Source organism: Bombyx mori, chromosome 11, assembly GCF_030269925.1.
Source record: "Bombyx mori chromosome 11, ASM3026992v2".
NCBI classification, from domain to species: Eukaryota; Metazoa; Arthropoda; class Insecta; order Lepidoptera; family Bombycidae; genus Bombyx; species Bombyx mori.
This window is the reverse complement of record NC_085117.1, coordinates 6,572,767-6,585,043: the sequence shown is the minus strand read 5'-3', so window position 1 is coordinate 6,585,043 and position 12,277 is coordinate 6,572,767. Positions and strand designations below refer to the sequence as shown.

The window sequence follows — 12,277 nt, the reverse complement described above, 5'->3', positions numbered from 1 at the left end:
GAGAAGACATGAATATCTATTTTGATGAGTCAATTTTACATGTCTTGATTTTTCTACTGTTATACAAAGTACTATAGATATGTATTAAGTAAGTATTTCTATTGATTAGTATACATATGACAACGCCGACCATGCGATAAGCTTTTAAACATAAAAATTTAATTAAATAGCCCGCACGCGCCGCCTCTCAATGCATTCCTGATTTTTATTTCCATCACGTACAATAAAGAAACGATAATCTTGCAACCCTGTTCGGTTGTTAGAACTAAACTACATTACTTATTTAATCTAGAGTCCATAGCCAATACAATTCCGTTGAAACGTAGACAGAAACATGCTCTATTAAATTTATTGAATGAATCAAGATTCGTTTTATTTTCCGGTCATTTTTATTGCTTTGATTAATAAACAACCTTTCGATCGTCTGTTTTTGTGTAGATATCGAAGCCCATAGATATAATACCATAAATACAGCCGCGTTCACTTTGTCTATGACTCCAGTGATCGTTTAACACCTAATGGGCATCTAATTATTACAGATTCTTAAAAGTACTTGATACTCATTTCGATAACACAAATACTGGTTTTACTTTTTACTGGTGGTAGGACCTCTTGTGACTCCGCACGGTTAGGTACCACCACCCTGCCTATTTATGACGTGAAGCAGTAATGCGTTTTGGTTTGAAGGGTGGGGCAGCCATTGTAACTATACTCGAGACTTTAGAACTTATATCTCAAGGTCGGTGGCGCATTTACGTTGTAGATGTATATGGGCTCCAGTAACCACTTAACACCAGGTGGGCTGTGGGCTGTGAGCTCGTCCCCCATTTAAGCAATAATAAAAAATATCAAAATAAAAAAATTTCGACAAAAAAGGAAAATGTTGAAGTCTGTTAACCCTAATTCTAATCTGTTCTTAATTAAATTTACAGTGTTCATAGTTTCTAAGTTGGAACTTGAACCGGCTGTATGTTTTCTAATCCTCCGATATTAAAGCATACAAAAGAAGAAGTCAATAAGCATGGAAAGCAACGCCCCAGTTTTGTTTTATTATTTATGATTATATTCAAGACTAGCGACCCGCCCTCGCTTCGCTTCGGAAACATTAAAACACACATGAAACCAAAAAAATAAAATAAAAAAAAAATTAAAAAAAGTAGCCTATGTTCATCAGGGACAATGTCGGCTTCTAATGGAAAAAGAATTTTTCAAATCGGTCCAGTAGTTTCGGAGCCTATTCGAAACAAACAAACAAACAAATCTTTCCTCTTTATAATATTAGTATAGAAGTCTCAGGTTCGAGATTCATAGATGATAGGGCATATTGTGAGCATGCACGGGTAGCCATTCTGCCAATTTCTACCGTGGGGCTGTCATGTGCTCAGGAACACTGACCCGTTCTCCAGGAAGGTCTCCAGAGAAGTCAGGATGATGGGACAGTGATTACACAACCGACAACCGCCTTATCGTTGCCGCCGCTGACTACTTACTCCCCGAATCCTGATCACGCAGGACCCAGTCACCGACGACGCCCTAGACACGTCCTTACGGATCCAATAACTTTTGCATTAGACGCCTACAGCTCTAGCACTAGGAGCAGGCTTAAGGACTCTGGTAACCGTACTCGTCGAACTCGACAAAGAGTTCGACGTGCAACCTAACCCTATGCATCAGCTCGCTGAGTTTCTCGCCTGGTCTTCTAAGCGGGTCGCGATTCCGATCCGGTAGTAGATTCATTCGTGAAGCAACTGCTCTTGAGTTGTTAGGTGTCGAGCAGTTGTTAGTAAGCCCCACCCCTCCTGGCTGAGCCTTTGCTCGCCCACCTGTCCTGGTGAAACTGGAAAGGTCTCAGGGACAACAGTAAATTAATCCTTCAATCATAAAACGGGTGCGTGTACTTATGTACGCCCGTAAGAAGTTATACTTTATTTTTGTTAAATTTAATTCTTTTTTTTAAATTTATATTTTATCAATTTGAAAAAATATCGATTAAACAACATCCTCAAACACGCATATTGGACATCCCTTTTCTTGACATCGTATAAATTCGGTAATTCTCGGTACGGTTCGGAAAGTTCACCTGCGGCTATATTCAGACTCGCCAAGTTACGTCGGTCGTATTGTAATGAGCGATTTAGTGGGCAACTTCATTCTGTTAATTTTGTGTCACGGTGCGCGCGCATCGTAAAATTTCACTCTCATAAATTTTTCATAACGCGCCTAAAGAAGTATAACTTAAAAAAAAAAATGATTACACATTTGCAACTTAGACTTCATTGAAATTGTGTAGCGGCATTCACGTTGTCATAGGCTCGGGTAATCACTTAAAATCAGTTGAGTCGTGAACTCGTTCACAGATCTTCATCACCCATCATCGATGAAAGATAATATTCCAGTGAAAAATATGTCATTCCCATTAGTTGTACCTACATACAAATCGTTCAATTAACAAATTATACAAGAGCAGAGATATATCATTATGTCTTCGCCTCACTGAAATAAATTCATAAAATTTTAAATTATACTTCAGAGAGAATATTGCGAACGATAATAAATTAACGAAATAAATTACTTAAAGCGTTATTAATTTTATGACCTATCTTAGGGTTGCTCGATTTAAAAAATATCTTCCTAAAAACTGTAATTTTTTTCTTCCCCTTATATTAATCGTGGTTTCCAATTATTGGTAATTTTTTTTTTATAAAAGAGATCACACTCTATTTTAACGTAAAAATTACATTTACTGTCTTTCTTAGTATAGTGATAAAATCGTTCCCGTTTCAATAAGCTATTAGCAATGCTAAATTGCCCTAATTAACACTATGTTTGAGTTAAGAATTAGTTGAAACACCTAAGAACTTAAGACATAATTTACTCTATTTTAAGTAATTCCTATGCATGGCAACACCGCGTCCGGCACAAGACGGCCCCGCTCGGAAATACCAACTTAATTAACTTATTGGGCTATAACAAGCCAGAAATTATAGTACGCTGTACATTTTATCGGCGTATAGGAACGGAAAATCATATGTTTGGATGTCGTTATGATAATATGTGTCGTGAGTTGATTGCAGATGAATTGCTTTTTTTATAATAGGTGCGGCCATCTTTGAAAATTAGAGGAAACTTTTCGAGCTTCGAACACAAGGTAGTCGTTCCGCTGCTCTTAAAGCGAAATCGCGGCCGAGAGCATTGTTTTAAGTCAACCAAAACACAAAGAGGTTCAGGTAGCTGTTTTACGTGCGTGTATAAATGAATTAACGCGCCACGTCCAACAAATCCCGGCTAAGATTTTCGACGGCTTAATCTCGCTTTTATTATTATTATTTGGCTATTTCAGCTTCGCCCGAACATGTAGGTGAGCTCACGGGCTCAAACCGGAGTGTTGCTAACATTGGCCCTAGCAAGAGCAGTACTTCGCAGAATCTACCACCGGATCGGAAACGCGACCCACTGAGAAGATCCGGCGAGAAACTCAGTGGGCTGTGTCTGTGGGTTAATTTATTTTTATTAGATTATGCTAACTATAGCTTATTGAGCACGGACGGAACTAACAGTGACTTGAGGTTTACGGTAGGTGGGTTTATAGAGAGTACAATGCAAAGACTAATCCACCCTTGAAAACAAAATGTATTATTGCTTCACGGCAAATTGGCAGGGTGGTGATGGTGATGGGTGGCAAAGATTCTGTGTAATAACAAATCTTACCACTCATGTGTGGTATGACGAAACAATAACCAATAGCACACTCTGTAGCGTCATAAATGTAATGACTGAGGTATAAAAAAAAACGTCATTTGTCTATGCTTATAACAACAATAACTATACTTGACAACAAGTAACTATACTTGAGACCTTAGAACTTATATCTCAAGGTGGGAGGTGCGTTTACGTTGTAGATGTCTATGGGTTCCAGTTACCACTTAACACCAGGTGGGCTGTGAGCCCGTCCACCCATCTAAGCAATAAAAAGATAAAAAAAACATACGTACAACTTTCCGGCGGTATTTTTTAAGTCGTAAAAATAAATAATAATCTATATATTAATACGTGAAGCAAAAACTTTGTACCCTTTTTTTTACGAAAATTGCGCGGGCGGAGAAGTATAAAATTTCCCACATTTATGGAAAATATAGAGAAAGAGTGCAGAATGTTATTTTTTTTTTAAATATGCATAAAAAATACGTTATGTTAATTTAAAAAAAACATTACACACACTACCATGTATTTGACACAACACATACATATACTGTTCGTTTATTGTCAAGCCTTTGTTATTGTTTAAAGTCTGTGGTCAAATTGAGAATAGATTTGTTATTGTTTGTCTTTAATATTATTTTCCGTGTAGTGTTGGCAAAATCTGTGAATCTGTGATTATATAATAGAATTATAAAAGTCTTTGACAATAGAACCACAATAATATTCAAACATATAATTTCCATTAATTACAGTCGAATTTTGACTACTGGGGCACCACTAGTTTTTATAAATGTGCATTTTCCCGAGATTAAGAGTTGCTTGTGTCCCTTGCTCGGCCATAAACTACAAGTTGGTTTGTAAATCGATACTTAAATTCACGAACGAATACACTGTTCTATTTATCATAGCAGACAGGTATACCCGACGTTGTGTACCCGGCTTGTGCCTGATGTTGTGTGGTTATCGTTATTTACGACGATTGAATGTATCATAAGTTATTTTTGTCCAAGCTGTAAACTATAGTTTTGTGAAAAGCCATCTAAACGCATTAACTTTTGCATGATTACAGTAACAAACAACCAACCTCAGAAACTTTCAAATGTATTTAATGTAATATAATAATTTAAAGGGTCTATAAAACGGCCGCCTGGTGTAGTGGTAAGTGACATGGTCACTACACAAGGGGGTCGCGGGTTCGAATCCCGCTAAGGGAAGATATTTGTATGATAAATATAAATAAATGTCTTTTCCAGGGTTATGGATGTATATTAAATATAATAATATGTATGTGTATAGTAAAATCTTACATTTATTTATATCCGTTGTCTGGTACCTGTAACACAAGTTCTTTACGAACTTATCACGGGACCAGTTAACGTGGCGTGATTGTTAGTAAATATTTATTTATTTATTTAGTATAAAAGTTATGAAAATACTTTCTTAAATCACGGCTATTAAGTGAGAACAACAAGCGACATATGTGCAATTGATTTACGACTGTGTCGCGACTGCCTCCTAATCAACTATTACGTAATCAGTTTTAAGCAATGAGGAAGTCGGCAGATTAATTTTCTAGATGATAACCAACATATACATTGCGATTTAATTTACTTTTCATTAGCATTCACTGGAACATGACGGTGCCATCGTATAAATGCCGCTAATCCATTTAATTTTAAAGTATTTACTACCTTTTAAGCCTGAAGACATGACGACTATGAAGCAGAAATAGACAGGACGATAGCACTCACCCGTGTGAGCGTGCAATTTGAGTCTTATATTCTACCACTTAAATCATACCATATATGCATTAAAATCATTGCATTACCTACATCTCTTACCGCATCAAAATCCGAATAGATTTTCACATATCTATGTTTCCACAACCATTGTGATCTCCAGATTTATTACCTGTAACAAAAGAATAAATTAATTAATCTACCAGTAAGAATGAATTTTGAATTTATAATCTTAAAATGCGTTAATGTTTTAAGCATGATTCGCGTAAAGAAAACCGCAAGCAAAAGACGAGAGACCGAAAAGAATGGAGTGCATAATATAAAGAAACCTACACTCAGCATTTGCTGAAGAAGAGAGAGAAAGAGAGGGAAACTGCAATTACGAAGTTATATTAACAAAACTACGTTAACGTTACATGGAAGTAAGACTGGCGATACAATGTCGCCTGGCTATTGCAAGCCGACACCTCGCCGAAACAAAGCACGCTCGTCATACTCAACGAACACTGAACTGTGGGCTTAGGTTACGAGACTCCACGCAACGCTTTAACTACACAATTGCAGTTCTGAACGAAAATTTAAAGGACCTTGTGAAAATATGGTTCTTGACAGTTACTAAACTTTAACTTTACTGCGATCTAACTTTAACAATTTCGCTTTTTTTTTACTACCTAAGCTGATAGCCTTGAGAGGCTATATCAGCGTAACCTATCAAATAGATGAGCTCACGGGGCTCAAACCTGACGATGTTGCTAACAACAACCTTAGCAAGAGTAGTTCTTCGCAGAATCTAGCACCGGATCGGAAACGCGACCCACTGAGAAGATCCGACGAGAAACTCAGTGGGTTAAATTTCACACAGTATATTTAAATTGTACAATCATTGCCAACGTTCTTAAACGACGAGTCTCTCGTTTTCAGGTAATCAATTTAATTTTAAACGTCCGAGAGAATCGTAACTTTTTTATTACTCTATATGGGCAGATGACCTGTGACCACAGATCACCTGGTGAGTAGCTACGGGAGATCGCAGACATCGCAGCGTGAATTCAGCCCCCCACCTAGAGAAGCCTCGACTCTATAGTACAGGTTCACAATGTCGTAACCACCAGTAAAATCTGGTACCACTTGACGACTGGTACTCAGGTCATGGTTACTTGTTAATGAGACTTCAAGGAAGATTGACGAGAGTTAGAAGGTGCGCGAATAGCGTCTCACGACGATTTTGTGATAGTCACAACAGAATGATTTATTAATTATACTTGAAAAACAATAATTGACTTTGTAGTGTGTAACCATTCAGGTATGTAAACAGCGTTATTTAAAATGCTTCTTCAGCACTACTGTCTTGTAATAAACCGGACATTCAAACTAAATGGACGTATTATTTCAACTCTTCTAATCTATCGTGACCAGACCACACCACAACTTACTCAATCCTTCTTTTTTTTTCTTAAAAGTAATAGATTCCAATCCTGTGCTTTTTGTTTTTGGAGCCGTAACATTACTTTTTAAAAAATACATTCAAATTAAACACATTCTTTATACGTTCAAGGTTACCCTGTGCCCGGGAACAGCGGTCGGTTTGACAGAACAATAGCAACAGAAAGCTGACCACGCGAACTGTATACATAGTATTTGAATAAACAATAAGTTAAAAAAGTTGAAATAGGAGTTCGTGCATTTGTTTGCAAATCTCTTCCCGCAAAGGAACATACATTTCGACGCCAGAATATCACGTATCCATGTTTAAGTTTGATTTTACTGCTAGTCCTTAATAAAGTAATTTTAAACTGGTACTCATAGATTAGTAAATGTACAAATAAATTGAAGGTGCAAACTAAGGCAGGGGCTCTCTACTAGTCTACTCTACTACTCTTATGAGCCCGCACGGGTAATAGGCAGATTGCTGTTCAATCTGCCTATTTGATCCACGAAGCAGTATTATACCCGTTTGAAGGGGACTATACTGTATACAGAATTGAGAATTAGACCTTAAGTCTTCAACGGAGTGGTGGCATTCATGTTTTCCTGTTCATTAGCCCCATTCACTGCTTAACATCAGGTGGGCTGTGGCTTTTATCTACCAATTTATGCCAATAAAACATACAAAAAATATATTGATGACTGACTACTGTACTGTACCTATATTTAAAACACGTGCGATAAACTAAAATAAACAAATAATATTTAATACACAAACTAAATGTACTATTGAAACATGTTCGAATCGCCACATTATTTACTTTTGTTATTATAAATCCATTTTAATGAAACAAATATGTCTCAAATTCAACCCTCGGATTATGTAAAATCAAACAAAGGATTTTAAACTGTACAAATATAGCAAAATCACACGTACTAGTGTGTAACTTAATAACCAAACTACGGTGAGACACCTCGCCCCTCTGTTTACACGAAAAACTTTGTAAATTGGGGTAAACAGAGAGGCTTCACGGCTCAAGTTGAATCGGTCTGCGTTTGGATCGTAATGAAATGTCAGAATCAATGAACGCCTCGAGCGATGCGCAAAATGTACTGTCGGATAGAAAATATTATTAAAACATTTTATTACATTTTATTAATTAATATGGATAGACGTTGAATCTTTATGGCAGATTGAATCTTTTCTATTTTTAACTGACTGAGAGTAGATATATACATTATATAGAATTTCCATATAATGTATACTTTATTTGCTTCACATTTATTTTTGCCTCAACATAGATTATATTTATGTTCCTAAAAATACTTTAATCCGTTTTAATCACATCTAGCTCTGAGTATCTTTCCGATTATTCGCAATGGTGACCCGCATTCCAAACGAGTTATAAAATCATTATTGAAGACGGCTGAAAATGTCTACGTTACAAGAAACTTTTTTTATTATGATTTTGATCAGCAGATAAACTCGACGACAAAGTTAAAAAATACCTGCCCATGCAGACCCTACCAGTAGTAACTATCTGGCCCTACCAGTAGATAGTAACTACGTAAATTCATTAATTTTGTTGCCCTCGTTTTGAAAACACGTCCTTATTCCTCTATATCGTGATATAAAATATACCTAAAACTTATAGTCATATCTACGACTCGGCACGACCTGATAAAATATTATAAGCTTCTCGACCCAACTATACCTCACTACTTGTTACTCTGTGCTCGAAATCGTCAACAACCCCACGCAGGGATTTACGTACCCTTTAAGTATCTAGTCGATAGGGTCAAATGGGAGGGGCCATTTGTATGAAAGCCTAATTTATTTATTGTTCGGATTAGTCTAGTAAATACTAATTGTGTTTGTTAGTATCGGGCGGTAGCAAAATTGTATTCATTGAAAGCTTGAAAAGTGTTGGGTGTTGAAAGTAGATTGCAAGGGCTAAGTACGTATTTGTATTTTGTCTAATTCGGTGGTGCGGTAGTTAGCGTTCCTGACTGTTACACCGAGGGTCGTGGGTTCTGTTCCCACATCGGGCAAACATTGTGTGATGAACAGATTTGTTTGTTCTTTGGGTGCTTATTATCTATATTATTATACACAATTGTATAAAAATTACAGTAAATTTTAAAATGTATCGAATTTCTTCATTAGATTCACTCATCTTGACAGTACGAAAAACAAATAAAAATCACACATTTTCCTAATTTGAATTTGGAATTATCATCTTTAAAATTTAAGCTTTTAGTGATACCAAAACCAGCAAGATACAAATAGTATAGCCAAAGACATTTTATTACAAGTTCATACATAATATATTATAATGCGAAAAGACTTTTTCCCCAACCTATTATATGTAATTACTAAGGATTCGAACTGTGTCATAGCCCAATCACGGGAAACGAGTGCACTGTAGATCTGACGTTATAGACTGCAATTATTTCAAAGCATTTACCCAAGCTACATAACTTTTATTAATACGTGAAGCAAAAACTTTGTATCCCTTTTTACGAAAATTGCGCAGACGGAGGAGTATGAAATTTTCCACACTTATAGAGAATATAGAGAAGAAGTGCACAATGCTAATATTTTTTTTAAATAATGCACAAAAGACACAGTAAATCAATAAAGAAAACATTACACACACTACATACCATGTATTTGACGCACACACGCATGCATACTATTTATTGTCAAACTTTTGTTCTTGACGTCTGTTGTCAAATTGAGAATAGATTAAATATTGTTTGTCTTTGTTAATATTTTTTATAGTGTAGTCTTGGCGAAATTTGTGATTATGGAAGTATAAAATACAATCATAATAGTGTACAAACTTACAATTCCAATTATTTATAGTCGAATTTTGACTACTGCGGGACCTCTAGTAACTTTTATTACATCCTGCAACTTAACATTATTAAACCAACTGATTAGTTTAACTGAATTAGCGATGTTTTGTGCATTTGCCACGTTCGAGTCTCCGACAATGCGATCGGGTTACTGTGCTGAAAATCGATACAAAGCAGGGGTTGAGTAATCGATGCTTGTTCTATAATGCACGCGCGTATTTAACATCAATCGATTTTTGTAAATCTTTCACCAATTCTCGAAACATCTCTTTTTATAGTGACATACAAGTGCACTTTAAGGTCGTTAACAACTTTAGAATTTGGAAGAGGTATGAGCATGCCCATCTAATGTCATAGTCACTGGCGCTAAATGTAAAAAGCAATAGCAGCGATGGCGCCTACCGCCGAGGACTATTCCTTTGATTCGTGTGTTTCTTGGCACACAGCATACGGTCCACCAAATGATAATGATAATAAATTAATAAATCACATTTGCTCATGGAACTCAGCAATACGAGCAATACCAGAGCAACAGACAAGCCTACAGTTGAGGACTCTCCACATGTTTTTTTTAATCTCATCTTTTTTTATTGGTTATGTGGGTGGAGGAGCTCACGGCGCATCTGTTGTTAAGCGGTTACCGGAGCCCATAGACATCTACAACGTAAATGGCGTCACCTACCTTGAGATATAAGTTCTAAGGTATCAGTATAGTTACAACCATGCCCCACCCTTCAAACCGAAACGCATTACTGCTTCACGGCAGAAATAGGCAGGGTGGTGGTACCTACTCATGCGAACTCACAAGACGTCCTACCACCAGTCATCTCTGATTTGAAGAAAAATTAGAAGCTTACTATGGAGACTCTGAGTAAAAAGCACAAAGCAATAACTAAAGCGATCGTGGGTTGAAATATAAATGGCGCGGTCCCCACGGCTACGTATAAAGAAATTCGAAGAATAAATTTACCGAAAAGAACATGCCTCCTATCCAAAATAATTTTATATCGTTCTTATTTCTTTGGTTTCGTAACATTTTTAAACGGATTCACTAACGGCATTTTAGGGTTATCAACGCATAGTTCTAGAAATGTTTTATTTTATTTTATATATGCCTCTAATGTTGTACTAATGTACGCTGATTTTAAATCAACACAATACAGGCCATTATCAAAAACTTAAATAAAAGCAGTGCCCCGCCTTAACCGTATCTGAAACGAAATTCCGACATATTTTTTTTTATTGCTTAGATGGATGAACGAGCTCACAGCCCACCTGGTGTTAAGTGGTTACTGGAGCCCATAGACATCTACAACGTAAATGCGCCACCCACCTCGAGATATAAGTTCTAAGGTCTCAGTATAGTTACAACGGCTACCCCACCCTTCGAACCGAAACGCATTACTGCTTCACGGCGGAAATAGGCGGGGTGGTGATACCTACCCGTGCGGACTCCCAAGAGGTCCTACCACCAGTTAATTACTACTACCGCACCATTAATAAACTTTTTAACATTTATAATATAAGGCTGTTTGTTTTTTTGGTTAGAAGAAAGATCGCCGGACTTTCTCGTACGGGTTGGTCCCAGTCGGCGATTTGCGTTGCGGAGCGACTAAAGCGGTTATCACTCATATCAACCCACGGCCTAGCCTTGGATGAGTTTAACCCAGCCAACCATAGAGAGTGCATCTCTGCCCATCAATATACGCGCTCGGGACGCCCGCCCAGACAACAAATAATCAAATTTATCAGAACTAGCGCGAATCAAGAGTTGAATATGATGTCACTAAAAGAACAAGAAACTTTCAGCTTTATCCCAAAATATGTTTTCAATGAAGTTTACGCTTGAGTTTCTCGCCGGATCTTCTCAGTGGGTCGCGTTTCACATTGCACTAAGATCTTGGCCACATTTAATTGACAATTAATTCTTAAGCTGTTACTGAAGCAATCAAATACAATTACAACGGTAATAACATCGCAAAAAACTCATATCTGTCTATAATAAAATCAAAACTATTGGTAATTATTACTGTTGTTCTATCTGGTTATGAAACAATCATGTTTTTTGGTAAGGACTTGAAATTCCACTTAATACCTCAAGACGACCGGCCGTATTCAGATTGAGGTCCTCATGAACGAAATCAATTAGGGTCTTAACTCATCTACCTACCATAAAAATAAAATTAAAATAAACAATTGCATATTCTTTTCGTGTGTTACAACCCTACATCACGCCTACGCGGTCGTCACACACAGAATACATTATAGATAAGCCGAGATGTATCGGTACGTGTTGACAGATCGCCGTGAAACTTCACGTTGAACTCAGCATCGCTCATAATTACCTACGTGATCACGGTCTGGTCCGATTGCTTGGTTGGTGGTGGTTGTTCTAAAAGGTAGTGTATTGTAGGCCATCTCCTCTAAGATATCAAACCTGTTTCTGGCTCGAAGCAGATATGCTTTCTGGTTTCTGACAATATATGATTTAGGTTATGGACATAACGGAAACCGGTCCGATCGCACTTTGCCTATTCATGAACCTCTTAAGA

General features: G+C 37.0%; 1 protein-coding gene across 4 annotated transcripts in view; it reads right to left on the bottom strand.

Annotated features, from left to right (window-relative positions):
- The window catches only part of LOC101744167 (netrin-B), a 249,874-nt gene that overhangs the window by 103,621 nt on the left and 133,976 nt on the right, over positions 1-12,277 (bottom strand). The window lies entirely within an intron of this gene.